At 38.4% G+C, this 22,544-nt stretch overlaps 1 protein-coding gene across 6 annotated transcripts in view; it reads left to right on the plus strand.

Moving 5' to 3' along the window:
- ARHGAP5 (Rho GTPase activating protein 5) overlaps window positions 1-22,544 on the plus strand; it is a 128,311-nt gene that overhangs the window by 18,533 nt on the left and 87,234 nt on the right. For all 6 annotated transcript variants that reach the window (XM_070241707.1, XM_023623619.2, XM_070241716.1 and 3 more), the window contains one exon: window positions 771-1,169. The gene's annotated coding sequence lies outside the window, so the exon portion shown is untranslated. The remainder of the gene's footprint in view (window positions 1-770; window positions 1,170-22,544) is intronic.

A 22,544-nucleotide genomic window follows, 5' to 3' on the forward strand; every position in this document is an offset into this window, starting at 1 on the left:
AGCCTGTAGTGTTTTGCAGTGGATTCAAAGGAGTGCTGCAGAGACCTGTGGTGAAAGGGAAGGGCATGGAGTTTGGGTCCAGTCCAGTCTCCACCACCTTGCTATGTGGACCTGGGCAAGTTACTTTGCTCTCTGAGCCTCCAATTTTCCTTCTTTAATGTAAGAATAATGCCACCCTTGCAGGATTGCTGAGAGATAACGGATATAAAATGCCTGGCAAGCATTGGGCCTAGCATGGTAGAGGCAAGCAACTATTAATCACTGTCATTACCTAAGCTAATATAACTATTATTTTCCACGCCTCTTCCCTTACCTTGTCAAATGGAAATACACCGAATTCCACGTTGTTTCAGGCCTGGCTACCATTTGTGGATTATTTCTGTCCTTGGCTGCTCCTCTTCTCCTCGGGGGCTTCCTGCCTGCCTCTTGGCCATTTCACTGGTCGTTACTCACCTCTACCAGGAGGAAAGGGAAAAGAAGAAATTCAACTCAAAACATCCATTTTCCTCATATGTTATTACTTTTAGTAAAAGGTTTGGTTTGAGAGAAAGAGATTGAATCACTGGCCAAAACAGCATTTTTTAGTTTTGTGAGAGTTTAATTTTACCTATTTTTTAGATAGTTTCTGTTTCTGCTCTTATAATGGATAAGTGGTAGTCGTCTACTTGACATGCCCTCATTTGAAACCAGTGATTTTAACTAATATTGCATGATAAAAGGATATTTCTAAATAAGTCATTTTGAATCTTTTTTCCTTCCTTATATTTCAGGGAAACCGAGGAGACTTAGTTTAAGGAAACTCATTAAGATCCTACAGAGAAGGAGGCCAAGTATGAAATAGGTCGAATTCCGTCTCCCTGGTCATGCCCCTCAGGCGTTGCTGACGGGAGTTTGTCGCTCGGCAGAGTGGACTGTGTGGACAGATTCCTAGATGGCAGAGCTCCTCGCTGCAGCCCAGACCTAATGAGAAGTTGCCTGCGCAGGGCCTGCAGTCAGGAGTCTTATAAGATGCCCTCAGTTCCTTCAGATCTTCAGGTTTTTCCTCATGAAGAGCTTGTCATCCCAGGTGCTTGGTGTTAGCATCTGCTGGTTGGAAAGGAGAGCCACAACCTCAGCTGCAAGAACTGTAAGACTCCAGAGGTGGTAACAACGCAAAACATCACACAGAGGTGAGTGGAGCAACAGGAAATTTTTTTCTTCACTGTGCTGGTGTGTAGCCAGGCCCTGGAGGAGAGGGCCGGGGTGGGAGTTGGTTGTCTGGAGGCCTGGTCTTTTCTCCTCTCTCTTCACCTATGGCCACGCCTGACAGGGTGTCTAATGCTGGCCCTCAGGTGCACGGATGGTCTGGTTGGGATGTGTGGCCTGACTGATCCACTAGAATAGTATCTTCTTGAGGGCGGATGTTTTCGTTTGCTTTATTCACTGCTCTCATCCCAGCACCTAGAACCAGGTCTGGCATAGAGCAGGCACTCAATAAATATTTGTTGAATTAATGGATGAATTAATCATCCGGGTTAATAAATGTTTATTGAACGAAAGGAAGAAGAGGGAGAAAATGGAAGAGGAAGATCTACAGATGATTGGCTTGGTTGAGCTGATCTGAAGAGCACCCTTTTCTGATAAAAGAAGATACTTTGGTCAAAGGCATATGAGATTCCTGCTCCTGCTAGGCCGTGCACACAGTTTTAGGGGCTACCTCTGATAGCGCTAATGCTGGGGACTGGTTGGATTGGAAAAATAGTAGTAATGATAATGATGAGTAACAGCATCAACTAAGCTTTATATAGCACTTACGCTACGTGGGTTATCTGTTCCAACCTATATGGAAAACGTAACGAATGATAACACAAGTATTGTGGCAGTCACAATGTGCCGCAGCAGTGTGAACCTGATATAATGTGCTTTCAAGACCATTTAGTCACTGGAATGCAATGTTACAAAGAAGTCCTAAGGGCAGCAGGCCAGCCTGGTTTCTCTAAAAAGACACTGTGTGTGCTTGTATGTGTGCGCACACTTCTGGGTGTGTATATATATACATCTAAATGCACAAAGTCTACTCAAAATCATTTGAGTAGTAACCTTCATTCTAGAAGTTGGGTTGGTAGGTAAAGCTAAGTGTAATTTTTACCTTAATATCACATCCTTTTATTCAGATCATAGTTTTCTGGGAAGTTTCCAAAACTGCAAATGCAAATGACCCATGTATCTCTCGAAATTTCCCTTTTGAGAGAATGGCCATAGGCCAACAAAGGTGAAGTATGGAGACTACTTTAGAAAGAGCCCCTCACTGGGCCTGTGTTCTATAGATCTGCTGTGAGACCGTTTGCTGCTTGAACACTTTGGCTCCGGAAGACACTTTATTTAAATCCAGCAAAGGCGAACTGGAATGAACGGAACCATTAAATAAATTGTAGTGTCCTTGAGTGTGTCCTCTGTGAAAGGCCACGGGCTTTGGAGGAAGACAGACTTAGGTGGTTTGGATTCCAGTTGCCATTGATCACCTCTATGACCTTAGATAACTCTTCATGCTCAGAGTTCTCCTCTGCAAAATAGAGAAAGAAATAACCTCTAAGGGCTGTTGTGAGGATCGAGTATGTATGCAAAAATGCTGAGCACAATAACATGACATGTATAAGGCGTGCACATAGTTATTTCCCTTATTACCTGGTCTTATTAACTTCCTCAGCATCCTGCTCAGTATAGACTGCTTGAATACTTGGACATCCCCAGAACTAGAGCAAATCAAGAAAAAAACCCCAGTTTTTCCTCCTGTGTCTTTCTCCTTTACTTTCACACAGAAAACGTCACTTTTTTTTTTTTTTTTTTTTTTGGTGAGGAAGATTTGCCATGAGCTAACATGGGTTGCCAATCTTCCTCTTTTTTTTTCTCCCCAAAGCCCCAGTACATAGTTGTATCTCCTAGCTGTAAGTCATTCTAGCTCTTCTGTGTGGCACGCTGCCACAGCGTGGCTTGACGAGTCGTGTGCAGGTCCACACCCAGGATCCAAACCAGTGAATGCCAGGCCACCAAAGTAGAGCACGTGAACTCAACCACTCTGCCACAGGGCTGGCCCCGAAAACTTCACTTCTGACATCTCTGGTCACCAAACGTGTGGGGATTTTTCCCCACAACAAGAAATTCTCTGCGACACCAGCTAGGTGTCCTACAATTTAATTCAATCCTGATACTATCTACTTTGAGATAGCGTCACATCCCACAGGTTAAGGGCTCAGTCCTGGGTGACAGCTCCCATCCCATTTCAGATGCCAGTTGCTAGGTGTAGTCCCCAGGTTACCCACAGCTTGTGTCTAACTTGGCTACAAATTGGAAGTTCCCACCACCGCCTCCTCGGGTTCAGTTAATTTGCTAGGACAGCTCACAGAACTCAGGAAAACACTTACTTACATTTACTAAACGTATTAAAGGATATGACAAAGGATACAGATAAATAGCCAGATGAAGAGATACATAGGGTGAGGTCTGGGAAGGTCCTGAGCACAGGAGCTTCTGTCCCCATGGTGTTGTGGTGCATCACCTTCCAGTGTGGATGTGTTCGCCGACCTGGAAGCTCTCCCACCCCTATCCTGTAGGGATTTCATGGAGGTTTCCTCACATAGGAATCATTAACTCCATTTCCAGCCTCTCTAGAGGAGGGGACCTGAGAGGCGGAGCTGAAAATTCCAAGCTTGTAATCATGGCTTGGTCTTACTGGTGACCAGACCCCTCCAGAAGCCATCCAGGAGCCCAGCCTGGGTCACCTCATTAGAACAAAAGATGCTCCTAGTGCTCTTAGCGCTTAGGAATTTACAAGAGTTTTAGGAGCTCTGTGCCAGGGACTGGGGATGAAGAGCAAATATATATTTCTTATTATAAATCACATTATCATATAGAGCCTCAGGGCAGCCCCTTCTTTCTCTCATAGACTGTTGCAGTTACAAGTAGACATTGTTCTCCTGCCCGCTGTCTACATTGCCACAAGAATTATCTTAATCACACACACACATACAGGCACACATATACACACACATACACGTGATCTTTAATTCCCCTCCCTTCTTAGTTTTCTGCTGCTTACAGGACAAAGCCTGAGCTCCTGTGGAAGCATGCAAACCTTCCTCCTCTAGTGTTAGGTCTGTGGACTCATTTCTTGCTGATCCCAAACGGTTTCTTCAAACTTTTACATCTCCATGCCTTTGCTTATTTATTTATTTATTTATTTTTTTAGCCTAGAATGCCCTTCCACTCTTCTCCACCCAGTGAATGTCCACTATTTCTTCTTTCGAGGTAAAGCTCAGATGTTATCGCCTCTGTTAAGCATCTCTGGACTGCCTGAAGCCAAGTCAGTCACTCCTCTTTATGCCTCGCTGCCTCCCCAAGCTCTTTGTTTATAGTAATTAAAATTCAAACCCACCCAGCAATGCCAATTTCTGGATGTGTGACCTTGGGAGAGTACTTAACCTCTATTAGCCTTGCTAGCTCCGTTTGCAAAGTGGACATGATATTAGTACCTACCTGACAGAGTTGTTTTAAGTATGAAACGAGACAATCCATGTAAAGCACATAGGACAGCACTCAGAACATGGTCTTTACAGGTCCATCTGTGTTAGACTGTGAGCCATTCATTCTTATACTCCCAGTGCCTAGCACAAAGCCTGGAACACAGTAGGTATTTAATATATGTTTGTTGGAAGCAGAGAAGGAAGCAAACAAGCTACCGTTCATCTGTATGAGCAAAGAAAACAGAAAATGTTAAACTACGTTTATGAGGAAGGCTCATGAACTGTCCCTTCTTTCATACTTTGGTTAATAGTCTTGGACCTTCAGTTTCACCAGCTGTAAAATGCCTGCTCCCTCCTCCCCCCACAAAAGCTTACAAGATATAATATGTAAAAAGTACACAGTCTTAAATCTTCTAGACACTTCTTAGCTGTAGAAACTGAACGAATACTGTCCCCAAAAAGGGGAAAAAAATTATCTCCTAATTTAAGAATGCATATAAACTGTGAAATTAAAGAAACTTGATAAAATAAAGGTCAGATAACCATTCAATAGCATTTCTAGAATCCTCCATTTTCTGTATATAGTGTCAATACTTTTATTTTCAGGAAACTTCACTTGCCCAATTATCAGTTCTTTTCTCTTCTAATTAATTGTTAATAAAATGATATTATCTTCTTATACTTGAAATTCAAAGCCCAATTATTAAAAACAAACACTGTGTTTCACTGTAATGAACTATAGCATTTCTTTTTGTCTGTCTAAAAGTGAACTTTGGCAGTGGGTAGGAAGATTTTTGGGTTCTAGTTCAGGAGCATGTATTGACAAGTCAGTTAACTTAGCCAAGTTTATAATTTACCATCTTAATAGCATTGCTGATTATTGCTGAATGCTTTGAAATTTTTTAAGACTATTTAATTTTTCTGCAATTCAAGTTCCTCATTTGCAAAAAGAAGGTAAAAATACTCATGTGAAAGTACAAAGATTAAATGTGCAAGTTACATGAATAATGTATATAAAACATCTTTGCATGTAGTTGCTTTGCATGTCGTAGATGCCCAATAAGTGTTATTTTCTTTCTCATCAGGATTTTGTTTACAACACCATGTTTTATTCAGATTAACCTGTTTACATATGGGGCTACCCCACCATGCTGCAAAGTCATCCAAGGCAGGAGTTATGTTATACTCATCTTTGGATTCCTGGCACCCAGCACACTGCTTGACACGTAATGGGTATTTAATGTGTAGTTACGGAAGGCAGGAAGAAAGGATGGGAGGAAAAAAAGAAAAAAGAAAAGGAGGAGACAAGGAGGGCTGGAAGGAACTAAATACTAGGTAAAGTGAGTACCATGGAACAAAAATCCCTCTATAATTATTCACGTTATCGTGCTTTAAATATTTACCATATTAATTCTAATAATTCTAAGAAATTGCCAGCATTTAAAAAAATATACTTAAATACCTCTTAACACTTTTGAAATGAAAAGAACTGATATGTCTCCTTTTATTTTATGCCAATATACATGAACAAACATTATGGAATGAAAATTGCTTGTCAAAAATGTAACAAATATGAGATGGGGCTGATTTTGATGGCATGTGTCATTTATGCCAGCAAAATGAGAGGAGTGTCACCACGTTTCAGGGCTCCTATGTGGCATTTAGAAAACTGTACAGTCTGCAACCTACTCGTTCTGTGACTGAGTCAAGGTGATTTATCACAGGTAAAAAGTATACGTTTCATGCCTTTTTAGTGACATACTTGACACATATTACGAAATGATACAATCTGTATGGTATAACGTTGCAGTGCACACCAATCAGAGATGTTATGCTTTGAGGTTGCATAATTCACTGTTTGAAAATACCTTATCTGATACCAAAAAAAGAACAAGCTGCTACCAAGATAGTTTTTAATCTTCTGAAGTCGAGTTCTTACACCCCTTCTCTAGTGTGTGCTGTAGCCTCTAATTTCTTTATTTTAGGCTTTTTCTTGCTGTTACTGTTCTTTTCTCTTGGTTAAAAATTGATGCATACTGTCTTCTTTTTAATTCTTAAAAATATTTTAATCATAAATATGTAAAAAACATAAAAGCATAAGAAACAAACTGCTTTTTACCATCTCCTTACCTCCTTCCCTTGCACTCCACCCACTTTCCTCCTCATGTACGCGTCCTTCCAAACCTTTCCCATAAATTAAATGTACAGCTATATGTACATATACATGCACATATATTTTTCACATACATGGGATCCAACTATATACATATTACTAAGCAACATGCTTTTTTTTGAGGAAGATTAGCCCCGAGGTAACATCTGCTGACAATCCTCCTCTTTTTGCTGAGGAAGATTGCCCCTGAGTTAAGATCCGTGCCTATCTTCCTCTACTTTATGTGTAGGACAGCTGCCACAGCATGGCTTGATAAGCAGTGCATAGGTCTACACTCGGGATCTGAACTGGTGAACCCCGGGCTGCCGCAGTGGTACACACGAACTTAACTGCTGTGCCACCGGGCCTGCCCCACAACATGCGTTTTTCACTGAATGTGTTGTGGAGATCTTTTCATGTTAGTACATATAAATAGATCTCATTCTTTCTAATGATTGCATTGTATTCCAACCATGGTTCTAACATAATTGAAGTTTGATTTATCCAGTCCTCTTTTAATGAGAATAAATTTGTTTTCCCTTTTTCACCATAAAAATAGCAAAGCAATGGACATTCTTGTCTATTTACCTCTCCACAGGGTAGCGTTCTAGAAGTAGAATTGCTGTGTTAAAGGGCACACTATTTTGAGTGCCACTTAGTATAGTCTATTGGAACATTAGTAATCCTTGCTATTTGGTTATTCTTCCCTTTTTTATAGAGGTTGGAATTCCACTGTGGTTTGATTGATCCTTACAATACATTGAGATGTCAGCATAAAGAAGCTTTAGCTTCTTCAACAGAAGGGAGAAAAGGAAAGATTGTGCCCCTTGTGTTAATTTAATCAGGAAGTTTTAATGATGTCTTAATATTTTGGTTTTCACCACCACAAGATTCTTTTTAAAGTCGACTGCAGTTTGAGTTTTATATTTGTTTTATCTTGTACCACATCCAAGGACAGTTTAACTATTTAAATGAAGAGTCACATAAAGAAAATGAGCCCACAGCATGAATTTGAGGGAGGCAGGCAAATATGGAATGAAGTGCTTCTCAGTAGATTAGACACTTGCCATCCAGTTCTGTTGAAGCCTACAAAATGATTGCTGCTGAATTTAATGTACATTTTCTGTGTTTTGTTTGTTTGTTTGGAACAAATGCTTCCATTTATTTCCTTTGTATTGCAGAAAGAGAAGCATCTAAGGATACTGAACTTTTAAATGTTAAAAAGGAGAAATACAGGCTACAACTATGCGGGTCGTGTTTTGAGCTATCCTTTTAAAAAGGTTACAGAGATTTCTAAGAATGGTGATATATCACCGCCTCTCAAGTGGGAAGTTACAGAATAATATTCTAGGAAGAGTGAGGGCCGTCGAGTTTCGGGAGACTAGCCGGTGGTGGCTTTTATGGGCCCTGCCTCCTGGACTCTCTCCTGTGTTCTCCCGGGGCCCTCCTCCACCTAGCCTGACTGCACAAATGAAACTTGATCTCCTTTATCACTTTCTTGTTAAGCTTGTGCCACAGCTTCAAATATGAGAACATTTTAAAGTGGAAAAGGAGTCCTTGGAGACCATTGACTCCTTTCTCTTGCTCTGAAGCAATAAAACTCTGAGCTGCATTCTAGAGTAATCGCGGGTCACTGGTCTTTCCAAATGATTCCCGCTGAGTTTCTTTCACTTTTTTTTTTCAAATTTAAAAAAAATTGATGGCTAATAAGAACAGAATGATCAAATCTGACTCCTCTCTCTGCGTGCCTTCTGCCCAGGTGCCCATTCCTTGACCCTTCCCTACTCTGTTCACCACTGCACCTCCTCCTCCTCCTTCAGACTCTGGTCAGTCATCACCTCCTGGGTGACGGAAGCCTTCCTTGGTACTCCCTCACTCCCAGGGGAGAGCTGTCTTCTATCATGCTTATCACTATCATTTGATCTCGTTCTCCTGTTTGTCTCTCCCGTTCACAGTGAGGATAGGGGATTTGTCTTTATCTTCATGTCTCCAGCACCAAGCACAACATCCAGCACTCAGTAAATGTTGGTTAAACGAATGGATCAATGAACAATTGACTGAAAAAAACAATTGGACAAACAGTCGTTTCTTAGATGTTGTAAGGATATTTCAATCTAGAGGAAGAAGGACGGGTTAGAGGTCACTCTCTACTTTCTGAGTTCGTATTAAAGCTATGGTTGTTTTACTTAGACTCTTTAAAGTCTATGCATAGAGTTACTTTGGAAAATGACCACTGCACAATTCGTTGTTTGTTAATGTGGCAAAAGACATCATTACAGCGATTGTCTACCCATCATTTGGTAATTCACTGGATCCTTACTTGGCCTGTGGAAGTGATTTCAGAGGTTTGTTGTAGAGATCTCAGTTCAATTGGACTGCACCAAACTGATCTATAAAAATTGGAATTTTTCAGGGGCATTTGTACCAAGAAATATTCCAAAATTTGTGTGTGATTGTGTTTAGGTTTGATTGCCTTTTTTTTAATTTGTTAGATGAGGGCAAGAATGACAACACCTGTGTCAAAACAAAATATGCTGTGACAACTGCTAAACAGTGGCATTTGGGAAACATGGTTAAATGCAGGTGTGTGCTTTTGTAAAAGCAATTAAACTGAAACAGGATTAGCAAAAATTTAGGGTTCAAGATTAGCATAGAAATTAATTTCTGAACAAGCAGGTTGTCTTGTTTCATTTAATTGCTGCCTGTGTGATTATGTAAAGCTGAAATTAATTTCTGAACTGTTTCTTTTAGCCTTGAAACTATAGCAGTGTTTCTCAACTTTTTGTGTCTGTATCTAGATGCCCATTTCATGTCCTCCCATCACACAGTGGCCAATCAAGGGCCTATTTATACCCTTGCGAGTTTCCGACTAGTTGCTTCTGACCCAATTTATCTCATGCAGCACTTTCCAGTTTGTATATGAACCATTCCTTATTCAGCATTTTTTTTTTTTTGGAGGAAGATTAGCCCTGAGCTAACATCCGCTGCCAATCCTCCTCCTTTTTTTTTTTTTTTTTTTGCTGAGGAAGAGTGGCCCTCAACTAACATCCATGCCCACCTTCCTCTACTTTATATGTGGGACACCTGCCACAGCATGGCTTGATAAGTGGTGCATAGGTTCACGCCCAGGATCCAAACTGGCAAACCCGGGACCACCAAGGCAGAGTGCGTGAACTTAACCACTACGTCACTGGGCTGGCCCCATTAATCAGCACAATTTTGAGGAAAATTTTTACCCTGTGAAGCAATCCTAGGAAAGCTTCATGAAGAGAAGGCTTAGCAGCCTTGAATTTGCAAGTGCTTAATCAGGGTGCAAAGCTTCCTCCAGCTTGCAGAGTCAGTTTTCATGAATGCATCTATATCCACACTGCAGGGTGACTGTGAAGGGGACAACCCCTTATAGGGGCCTGCAGTGTGGCCCGGTCATCCTACTTCATTCAGGACTGAGAAGGATAAAAAGAAGGAAGAGTTGAGGTGACAGAAGCCTCAATGCCATACTCATTGGCTCTATAGAAGTTTTCTGGGTGTAGTTCCTTGTGTCTTAGGGTCTATTTTTCTCCTTTTCTCTGCCAGCTAAACCCCTGGAACTTTATCTTGCTTATCTTGACATGACTCCTTAGATTTTTACTCGATAAAATTTTTTATACCTGGGTGAAATGTGACACATTAACCCTTGTTAAACTGGTCCTGTTTATTCTGGACAGTAGCCCTCTTGCTCCAAGTTGAAAGCTACTCTTCTTCTCAGTACATTGGGTGTTCAGTTGCTCTTAAAACATTGGCTATCCCAAGTCTCTTAGAGTAGGAATCTCTTTATTTCTAGACTCCGAGTATTTTAAAAGAAAAATGTTTCCTTTAATTAGGCTTTAAAGTGATGGTACAGTTATGAATAAAAGTTATTCCTGTGACCACCTAAAGTATCCACAGAGAGTTCCAAATGACTAAGAAAAGGAAGAGATGTGTGTATGGCATTTAAATATCATATAAGTATGGTTGTGTATAAAGTCATAGTAGTTTTGTACATATACTCACTTTAGGAAAAACATGGTCAGAAGAGTAAAATAAATGCTAAAGATAACTTTAGAATCATATTACTGAAGAAAAGTAAATATATTAAACAGGTCTATAAACATTAAATGTGATGATATTTTAAAACTAAAAGGTATAATAATTTATTGAAATTTACTAAGAACAGCACATATTAGAATTTCACTAATTCATTCACTCTCAAAATTTTCCTGCAAATGCTATTTACATAAGCACTAATAATATTAATATTAAATATTGTAACATATAGTTCAACTTCAACATTTAGAAAACATACACAAACCCTGATACAGCAGCATTACAATCTTTTAATCAATTACAATCAAATAGCATAAACTAGAAAAATACTGAGTTAATAGTCATCAGCAATTAGGACAGTGATAATTTTGGAGAGGAAAATCACCTACAGTGATTGCTTCAATAACTTACTCATTACTATGAAGAGAGCATAAACAGATACTTGTAGCATTCTTTGCAGAAATTATCTCCTGATCACAGCTCCGTTCTAAACTATGCCGCTGACTTAGTATGTGATTCTTTAGACAGACTTCAATGTTTCCATCTATAATATAATGATAAATATATTGAAACATAATTAGATCTATTGACTAAATGAAAAGTAAAAAATAAAGCAGTGTTTAAGAATAGGCATGTTGGATATTTATAACGGGTTCACTAAACATAAATGCATAGGAATACTGATAAATTTTTGATAAGAACAACTTCCCTACCATGAAAAGCATATCAATATTGCCACATGTTGACATTTACATCCTCATATGACATTTAAATCCAGTTGCATATGTTGCTAAATAAAGGATCTGAAATAATCAAAGAAGTTTTAGAGCTCAAAGGATTCTTAAAGAGCAGCTAGTCCAACATCCTTTTTTCATAGATGAGGAAATTAAGGTTCAGAAAGGAGAAGACATTTGCTCACGTGTTCAAGGAGTTACTGCAGATCCGGATCTGCTCGGCTCTGTCGTTATTTCTCTCAGAGGGCTAACTTGTTGGGACCTTTGAACATGCATACCAAATATTGTCCGGAAATTAATGCATAGTGTCCCATAGGCACAATTTCTTCAAATGTACATAAATGCCACTGGGATTAACAAAACACACTCATTTTAACATGATAAGAAAATTCATGCTAGCTTTTTTGTTGTGGTGTTCATTTTGTATTTGTCTCATCAATAGATTCTCAAAATATAAAATATCACATGGAAACCATTGAAAATCTGTGAACTGAATATGAAAAGTTTGGGAACCACGACACAGTATCCTTTCATCTATCTATTTATTAGAATTTTGAATGATTCAAAATGTCACAAATATTGGGAAGGGATAATGATTTATTCATTTGTAACTATTATTATTATTATTAATATAAGCTGTAGGAACAGAGGACCAGTAGTATAGATGCAAAGATGAGTCTGAGATCAAGAGCTCAGACAAGTAATCCAATGAAATGATATGGGACATCAAGCATGCTGATATTGGCATCTACCCCATGCCCCTGGTGCATCATTTACCATGTGCTCGTATCAAGTGAACGGTAATCTCCTTATTTTACAGGCATGTTGACACACAGAACATTTGATTTTAATGGCATTTTTCACTTGACAAGAGTAGTATCATAGATATATCCATCTAGTCCTTTATCCTGACCTACCAGCAGCCCCCTGGCTCTCTCTGGTTTTTAAACATCTCTAGAGAAGCCCACAAAACCCTACGGTATCTAATTTTTAAAATCAGCACTGTCAGATTTTCCTTCTTTTTGACCTGATGACAGTGTGAGCGCATTCTCTTTTGTTCATTCTTCACTGCATCTTTTATATGCTTAAAAATAGTTTTTCTTTTCTCAAGCAAAAAAATCCAGGTTACTTCAGCTGTTTATGGAGCATATTTCCCACAAATTAGCGCGCTCAGAAGTGTCTGTATTAAATTGTGTTCCGTGAGCAGACTGTGAGTAGCACATCACTGGAACAAAACACTCTGCCATGAGTCTGCACAAAGGCAGGGTCCAAGAAGGCACGCCGAGGCTTTCCCAGATGAAATGAGGACCCGGAACACAGCCCTTATTACAATTCAACAAACCCACTGCGCATTCCCAGTCAGAATGTTCTCAGAGCTTCCTCTGCTATTATATTCTGTGAGTTCCGCGCTCCCCTTGATGTCTGTGCCTCATCCCCATTAACTTTAATGAGTTTTACCCGCACATCAAAGAGGCTGACCCATGTATGTGGGGAGCTGCCATAGGCTGTATTTCTCAGGAAACAAGATGCCACAGGAGTAATCCTACATCAGAACAGAGCCAAGGTCCTCTTAAGGCCTCCTCTCTATAGCAGAATCTGTCCCTGTTTCTCCTTCTGTTTAAAGTGCTTGGAGTCCAAATAAACTTTTGCATTTGAAAGAAAAACTAAGATTTTTAGGCTAAAAATTTGGCAACCCAGAAAAACCTAGTTTTTGTTTAAACAATTTGAGAAATAGCACACATTGCTAAAGAATTGCGACTATTATTTGTATTGAATCAACTAATCTATGTACAAAATGTTGATATTTTTAATTCTTTGACTTTCTAAATTTGTTTAAAAGGGTTGATGTTTTAAGTGTTTAACTATATTATGATTATTATTTTTCTGTACTGCTATTACTACTGTTCCTGCTGCTACTACTATTAATGCTATGGAGAGCACTTGCTGAGTAAGAATTCTATGTTTTGTCTTAACACCTCCCTTTATCACTTTTCTTGGAATGTCCTGCTAAAAGTTGAGTTACCTTGAAGGAAATGGAAACAGTATATGAAGGAGGGATGGCTTTTATGAAATGGAATTTGTGGAATGCCCTTATTTTGGATGAGTTGCAGACTTCCAAATTCCACAGAAACCCAAATAAAAACAGTTATGTGCCAGTTAAAACAAGACTTCACTTGGTCTTGGAATGGCCTCTGTGTCATTTGGTGGTATGGCACTAACCTAAATACTGCAAAAAACAAATCCATGAGACTGCTAATTTGACAAGAGAAGAGAAAAATGAGTTGATTCAAAGTGCCTGTAACATTCAGAACGTGAGTCTGAAGATACCATAATCACAAAAGTAATTTGAGCAAGTTAGTCGGTTAATTTGCTTAAGAAGAAATTATTGCCCAAATTTGTTATTCTTTGGAAGATTTTATCTATCTATCTATCTATCTATCTATCATCTATGCTTGTCATGTTCAAAATGATAAATTGTAAATAATGAAGCTATTACAGAATAATAGAAATTGAAAGACTCATTTGCTCTTTATTAAAGTATGTAATCTATAGGCCTACTTCTCAGTTAAGATCCATTCCTTGGACATGAAAATGAGCTAACTGCATGCTGGAACCATGCCTTTCACGTTTATATTTCTGATTGGAGCGCAGTCTTTAGCACATACTTGGTACAAATGGATTGTCATTAAAAGAGAGAGTATATCAAAATAGTGTTCCAAAGAGATGGTCTACCTAAATTTCAAAACTCTTGTTCTCATATCCTGCCAGTCAGTGTAATTTTAAGGAATGTTGTAAATAAGATATGATTAGTATGTGCAGTATTAAAAAATATGCTTTTTAAAAATCCTAAGAAAGTATATAGATATATTAGAAAATACATATGAGAAAGTTTATATGATGAATATATTTTTCAGGAAATTACCTAGAAATAGCCACTGTTAAAATTTGATATATTTCTTTCCAGGCTATTTAAGTATTCATATTTTTTTATATTTGAACAAATCTGGGATTATATTGAATCTCCAGAATATGTGAAACTCCAAATTTATTTCCTATATAAAATAATCTAGAGTAAATTAAAAATAATTACCCTACAACCAGCTTACACTTTATATATATCACTTTCAAGTGATAAGAGTTCTCAACAAAATTAAACTAAAAAGTCAAACTAAATAAGATTTGGCTCAATGTAACATGACTAGCAAGACTAAGGTGAGTTTCCGGATCTCCAGGTTGTCAGCATTCCTAAAACGTTTCCACTTTGTATGAAGACTTTTCCATTTTCAAATGAGGACATTTCATCTTAGCAATTTACGGAGTATTTATTTTCCATTTTTGGGAGAGTTTGATAGGCAAGTGTTCTCTCTAAGCTGCAGGTGTACATAGTGGCATCTGATCTGAAAATACCTTTGCAAATACCTGTTATTGTGATGATTTAGCTAAAAATACTCATGTGAATGGTGGGCTGAGGCAGCCTATTGCAGCACGTTAACTGATGAGATGATTGGGGAGGGTGAAGAGTTCTACCCTCAGGTGAATTCAAAGAATTGTCAGCAGCCTGTTCCAATACAAGGCAAACATACAGAACACTGTCAAAGCCAGAGCTCTTTCCTTAGAATTAGGATGACACTTGGGATGCATACCACTGTAACATGACCCCGCAGGCCACACCAAGGATGTACTCACAGTAAATCAGAAGTGAGTATCCACACTGCAGTAGCCTCTTTTCTTGCTAATCCCTAAATCACTGTGGCATATGATTTCTTTGGGGCCAGGAAGTTGCCTTGCACTGCAAAATATTAAAAGGCATGGCAGTATTTCGAGGTATCCAATGAAACGATCACTTTGAAGTGCTCTAAAATTGTACTCCCTTGGCTTAAAAGAGTTAACTCACTTTCAAAAATAATTACTAACTGAAAATGAATTGGTACCAAGGAGAAGAAGGTTAGTTGTAGTTACTCACTTTGATTGAAATGCCTCAAAAGTCCTGCTCAAGGCTCATGTTATTGAGATAGAGATCCCAATTGTTGTGGATGAGGGAGCGTATTGCTCACTGTTTAATAGTCCTTCATCCAGATTTCCTGGGAGAATGAGTATACTGTTTCTAACAACAAAATCAAATAGGACAACTGGCATGAAGTGATCTGTTTGAACAAGGAGGAATGGGGAAAGAAAGTCTAAACGGAGAAAGAAAGTCTAAACAAAAACTATGTATTGCCAATTAAGTAAACTGGCTGTAAGAATGCCCAAGAAGAGAAATTATTTTACTCAATGATATTGTATATTTGACAACATTTTGCAAGTTGGGAAAAAGAAGTATTGCAAACGCGCAAGGAAGTGATTCTTGGGAAGTATTGGGAAATATTAAAGTCAAGTCATCACTGCATTAAGGAAAAATCTTTTTTCGTTTTTTTTTTAAAGATTGGCACCTGAGCTAACAACTGTTGCCAATCTTTTTTTTTTTCTGCTTTATCTCCCAAAATCCCCCCGATACATAGTTGTATATCTTAGTTGCAGGTCATTCTAGTTGTGGCACGTGGGACGCCTCCTCAATGTGGCCTGACCAAGTGGTGCCATGTCAGCGCCCAGGGTCCAAACCAGTGAAACCCTGGGCCGCCTCAGTGGAGCGTGCGAACTTAACCACTCAGCCATGGGGCCGGCCCCCAAAAAATCTTAAGGAGTTTTTTTTGAAAATTCAGTCCAAGAATTTAAGATCCAGTGAGGCTCAACTCAATTAAAAGGCTAACATCCCAATTAAAAAAATGGGCAAAGATTTAAATAGATATCTTATCAAAGAAGAGATACCAATGACTAATAAGCACATAAAAAAATGCTCAACATCATTTGTCATTAGGGAAATGTGAATTCAGACTACAATAAGATACCACTTTATACCCACTACAAAGGCTATAATAAAAAGAACAGACAATAACAAGTATTGGCCAGGTTGTGGAGAAACTACATTGCTGACAGGAGTGTAAAATGGTATAATCACTCTGGAAGATGTTTGCCATTTTGTTTTAATGTTAAACATAAATTTACTATGTGACCCATCAATTTTATCCATTGGTATCTATCCAAGAGAAATGGAAACATATATTCACACAAACATTTGTATGTTTGTTGCAACATTATTCATAATAGCCAAAAAGTACAAACAATCTAAATGTCAACTAACTGGTGAATGGATAAACAAAATGTGGTATATCCATACAGTAGAATACTATTCAGCAATGAAAAGGAATTATGGATGCAGGCTGAAGTATGGATGAACCTTAAAAATATTATGACAAGGAAAAAAACCCAGAGGCACAAGACCACATATTGTATAATTCTATTTATATTAAACATCCAGAATAGGCAAATCCTTAGAGATATAAAGAAGATTAGTGGTTATTTGGGCCTGAAGATGGAAACAGGACTGATTAAATGGGCACAAGGAAGAAAAGACATGGGTAACACTATGACCAGCCTGAATAGATTACTAAGCAGGATTGTGAGGACCCAGGATTGGCTACTTGATGCTCTGGGTTGTACTGCTGGTGGGGCAGGGCCTGGAGGGTGCAAAGTGATGAATAAATTCTGGGAGTATAAAGAATTGTGGGCTTGGAAACTACAAGGTAACCTTTTGGCAAAGAAGGTTCAGAGCAGGTGACCTTATAACAGGCATGGGGCAGGCTTGTTCTGGAAAATCTGGAGGTTCAAACCTAACAAAATAGATTTTAGAGGAATGCAAATTAACTTGGTCTTATCAGGATGAAGTTTTTCTCTCTTTGTGGGGAGACAAAGACAGACAAAACCAACAGGGAAGCTAAGAGCAACAGCTTTGTCTTGGGTGTAGTGGTGGGTCTGGATGGGTGTTAAGTGTGAACCACAAAAAAAGTGAAGCCTAGACTACAGGTTAACATTGTAAAATAATTTCAAACTAAATAATGTTAGAGTAGCAAAGGGACTGTTTTGTGGATGTGGAAACTTCAGCTCAGAGAGATTCGATGACTTCTGAAAGTTGCACAGCAAGCAGAACCTGAGATAAAAATTCAGGTATCCTGATTCCCAGTTTGGTGGTCTTTCCACTATCCACTCATTTGTGCCCCAGCATGCCTCTGCACTGTAGGGAGACCATTTTAACCTTTTCTTTAAACTGGTAGTTGATTGTACTGTGCTGAGGAGGATACAGTGGGGGAGGAGTGCGCTACAAGATAAATGCCCCGACCTAGAAGAGCAACCCTCAGTACCCTGGGGTGACAGACACCACAGGTAACCTAAGCGTCAGCAAATCCACATGGGAAACCAACCAAATGGAACTTATTTTATCACAAACCTGTGGTCCAAAGGGAAATACCAGAGCATGTGGGAAGATCTGCTCAGCTTTATCAGCATTAGAGAAACTATCTATTGCCTGTACCTGAAAGCTTTTGAACAGAGTCAGTGCAGAGAGCTTAAAAGCAGAATCTGTGGGGGCCCGCCCAGTGGACGGTGGTTAAGTTCACGTGCTCCACTTTGGTGGCCCGGGGTTTGTCAGTTTGGATCCCAGGCCTGGACCTATGCATCGCTTATCAAGTCATGCTGTGGCAGGCGTCCCACGTATGAAATAGAGGAAGATGGGCACAGATATTAGCTCAGGGCTAATCTTCCTGGGGCGGTGGGGAGCAGGGGGTGGGGGGGGGGTGGGGGGAGAATCTGTGCCTTGAGGCCATCAGCAATATAGGCAATACTATTGGCAGATTTACATAAGTAAAAACATGGAGTCATTAAAGATAATAAAATCTATGTTCTTTGCTTGATATGTTTTGGTCTGTAAGAACTTTTTAAAAAAAGTCTTCTAAGACAATACAATCCAGTGGCGGCAATAATATGTTTGCCTAGACCATTTCATTCCATTACATCAGAAGTTGCTACAGATAGAAACAGGCAATGCCCAAGGTGGCCTGTAAAAGGCCCAAGAGATAATTAAGAGAGAAGGAAAAGAGGAGGAGAATCAAAAAGTAAAAAGAAAGGAAGAAAGAAGAAACATCTAACGTGGGAATAAGAGGGAAAAAAGAAGAGAAGGGAAGAATAAAAGAGAAAATAAGGAGATATATATGGTAGGCAGTTCAATCGCTTCAAGACAATTTACATAATCTTGCTTTATACATTGTCTTTCTTTCTCAGTTTTCAACACCGCTATAATCCAAATTTTTATTGTGCAAAGAAATAATATGTTCATTGTAAAAAATTAGAAAATACAAAGAAGCAAAAGAAAATAAACATTAGCTATAATCACACCATCTGGGTTAAATCTCTGTTAATACGTTGGTCAATAATATTGTCATCTTGTTTTCAGAACATTTTCTTTTTACAAAAATGGAATCATACTACCTTTTTGCTTTGTAGCCTGATTTTTTTCCACAGAAAATATTGTAGATATTTTTATACCTCAATAAACATGTACTTTTAAAATATTTTAAATATTTGCTGCCACTTAAATTTAATTTTCTAAATTTTGATTTATAGGACTCATAGCTGTTCATGAACTTTTTGCTACTTTTACTTTTACTTTTACATGTTATCATGCTTGTAAAATCTCAGAATTCCTAATGTAAATACTTTTTTAGGAAAGAATATAAGGGAGTTATTTAATGTCTATTCCTAGGGGAACTAGAGCTGGAAATAAATGAAATATATGCTACAGCCCTGTGCTGAAGAGAGATGGGAAGCCCATTTGGGGGAAGATCAGTATTATTATTCCTTGTTATGTAACAGATGTGTTTGAAAGAAGCTGTGCATCCATCAGAAAAATCACATTGTTACTTAAGAAGCTTTTTGAAGAAACTGCAGAAGCATGAATTGGAAAAGCAAACATTTACCATCTATCGCAGCTTACAATAGGGAAAAATGACAAAGCCTTAATTGTGAAGTGATTAGACACATTATTACTGATTTCAGAAACTCTTATGCTGCGCCAGTTCTTTAGAATGTTCCCCAGTACTTCCACAGTTATGTTGCTAGTAATTTGTATTTACCTATTAGAGAGATGCTATGTGAAGTGGGGGTTGTACTTGGGGAAGGACATCTAACTCAACTTTCAGGGGCTAACTCAGCAGTTTCTTTAAATGATTTGTATTTGCCAATGTGATTATCTCAGCTTACTTCAAAACTTAAAGCCTTCTGTTAGCCAGAAATCCCCAGAAATCCATAAAACCTAGAATGTTTCACATTATCATCATCAAACATGAGCTTTCCACTAATGATATTCTAGTTATTGTATAAAGCCAAATATTCATTTGTTATTCCTATCTAGAGGGGCTTACAATCTAAATTTGGCCTAACGAGGGTGGGAATAAGTGATATTTACAAAAATTATGTTCTTCTGGTTAAATAGGCAATACAAGTTCCTGTCTCCCAGGATTTACAAATGACAGTGGTAACAATCTCAAAGAGAATTCAGTTTGCAACCTTAGCAATTATTTTTTAGCTTTATGGGGTTAACCTTATTGGGGTTGATTAAATTCAAGCTGCGATCTTTCATAAAAACTCAATGGAGGGTCCAGATGGCCCAACAATACCTCCTTTTGTGAAAGGAAATAACTTGAAGATTTTTGTCTAATTAAAGTATTTGTGCTGGTGGGGCCTGAATGAATTGTTATTCCTTTAAAAGGAGTCTGCATTACAATTAATCTTTATAAAATACTAATTATTCAGAAATAGAGTTCTGCTTTCACTATTTCAGTTAAGTCATAGGACCAGAGCGGCATGAACATGACATTTTGAAGCTAGACTCTGATACCATCTTTAGGATTTCAGTCTGAAAATACAGTTCTGGAAAATCAACAGAACATAGCTCTGTGGAACAAAATGCCAGGAAGGTCAATGCATTACTATCCTAGTGCTCCAGTCCCATGCTCACAATTACCTTAACTCTTGTCAAAATATTTTCTACAGTAACAGCCAAGACATAATTAGCACCTTTTCTTCATGCTGAAAATATCATTGGTAGCCATAAAACAAATTTGGCGAAAGCTTTTCAGCACCGTATCTCAGCAAATAGCTACTGTGGTCACTGGTACATCATGGTTTGCCTAGAGTGGGAATAACCTCCCATCTCCCCCTGCCTTGCCTCCTCCCAATAGACCAAACTGTACCAGACTGAGAGAAAGAGAGAAGTCTAGGCAGGAAGTGGGGGTTAGGTGGGGAGTGGAAAGGTGTTGTGAAATTCCAGAGGAAATTAGACAATAAACAATCTTTCTGTGCTTTGGTCATTTAGTTATTTGCCTTCATTATTCCTCAACTCCTTTGTGTTTTTTGTCTGTAATCAAGGTGATGTTCTGAGGTACTTTGTTCTCCAAAAGTCTGCCTTATATCAGACAGGCAAAAAGTATTGGTCAATTTTGTCGTGAATGGAAAGGCCCTTTATTTGGCTTTTCATATGTTCTTGGTTGAGGCTACAAAAGACAAAGTGGTTATGATCAGTGATTTCCAGCAGGGGGTGTAGCCGCTTCTATAGGGTAAGTTCTTTTGAAGCCAAATCACATCAAACATTTGAACATTGTAGTGTTAAGCACTGATGGTAGAAGCTGGAATTTTGATAACATTTTTTATGGCTGCCATCTCTTTTGATCCTAAAAAGACCATGCATATTAATGCTTTATTAGGATGTGTTAAAGACCTAGAAGTTTGTGGAGAATATTTAAATTCAAAACCTAAAATGCCTGACTGAAATCTTACTCTGCTAATTTTTTCAAAGTAAATGAAAAACAAAGCTTCGGGTGATTTTAATTATCCAGTACAGCAGAACAAGCACTTAAGTTTTTTTATTTCAGATAAGAGTAGTTGATCTGAAAGGGCTTGCTAATATTGACTCCATCTCTCTCTCTCTCTCTCTCTCTCTCTCTCTCTCTCTCTCTCTCTCTCTCTCTCTCTCTCTCTCTCTCTCTCTCGTGTGTGTGTGTGTGTGTGTGTGTGTGTGTGTGTGTATGTGAATAAATTACTTATATTCTCAAAATGTCTTCTTCCGGGTGGGGGGGGGGTGGGTGTTTAAAGCTATTTCTCTGAAGGCATGGCTCCTGACCAATTGTTAAAAATGCCATCCTATCCTTTGGTTTTTGTTTTATTTTCTGCTCTTTATTGCTTCTTATTTGTAGATATCTGAGCATTTTCAACCATCTGAGCATTTAGCCCCCAATTCCCATTTTCAGATTTTCGTTTGTAAAGAAAACTGTGTGATTTTTTGAGCAGAGCAAAAAAACCATAAAAACGATACAAATTTGTTAACTTATTTGTACTGGGCAGCAGCTTTAGACTATTCGTATTAATAAAGAGCAAAGTCCTAACGTTCTAGACTCTTAGATCAACACAGATGATGTAGGAGGACCAAAAACAATGTCAGCTATGACAATTATCATTTTCAAACCCTGTTTTTTGTGTTTTTTTTACATTTTCTGCTGTCTTCCTTATGAGACAATGAGATTCCAAGTCGTTTTTTCCTCCAGTATCATGTCCTCCTTCTTCAGAATGAAGTCCTGTTTTAAAGGAAGCATTAAAGGTGACTTCTGTATACGTTAATATTTCCTTTAAAAGCTGTGATTTATTTGATTTTGGTTTATGTTGATGCATGTTCATGGTTATGAAATTTCTGATTATTTAGGACATAATTTTTAAAGTATCTTTAGGGTGGACCCCTATAGTACTTCAAGGTTATGACTTTGAATTGGCTTCTTGTATTTTTAAGGACTTTTAGTACACAAGTCAAGAAGTGCATTTAAATGCATGAACTTTTCAACCTATACAAGCATTAGTACCTCACTTTGATGGTTCCACTCCCTGTCCCCAGTTTGCTCCTCTCCTTTTAGCCCCTCCATATTTACTTTCATTGCAAGTTTTCTTAGAGTCCTTCCTTGCCTATGGTTTGTAACTGAAAGAAAGAAGTACCTACAGACCTTACTTAACCTACAGTATTTGGTACCATTCCGATGCAAGGGCTGGAGTAAGGAATTTTAGTCATGCCTTTTTAAAATTAGGGAGTAAGACATACAGAGAAATTAATCACATCTCTTCTCTTTTGTCTATTAAGTTCACCTTTGAGAAATATGGAGAGTAGAGGGGTAGAGGTGTTGAACA

Source organism: Equus caballus, chromosome 1, assembly GCF_041296265.1.
Source record: "Equus caballus isolate H_3958 breed thoroughbred chromosome 1, TB-T2T, whole genome shotgun sequence".
NCBI lineage: Eukaryota > Metazoa > Chordata > Mammalia > Perissodactyla > Equidae > Equus > Equus caballus.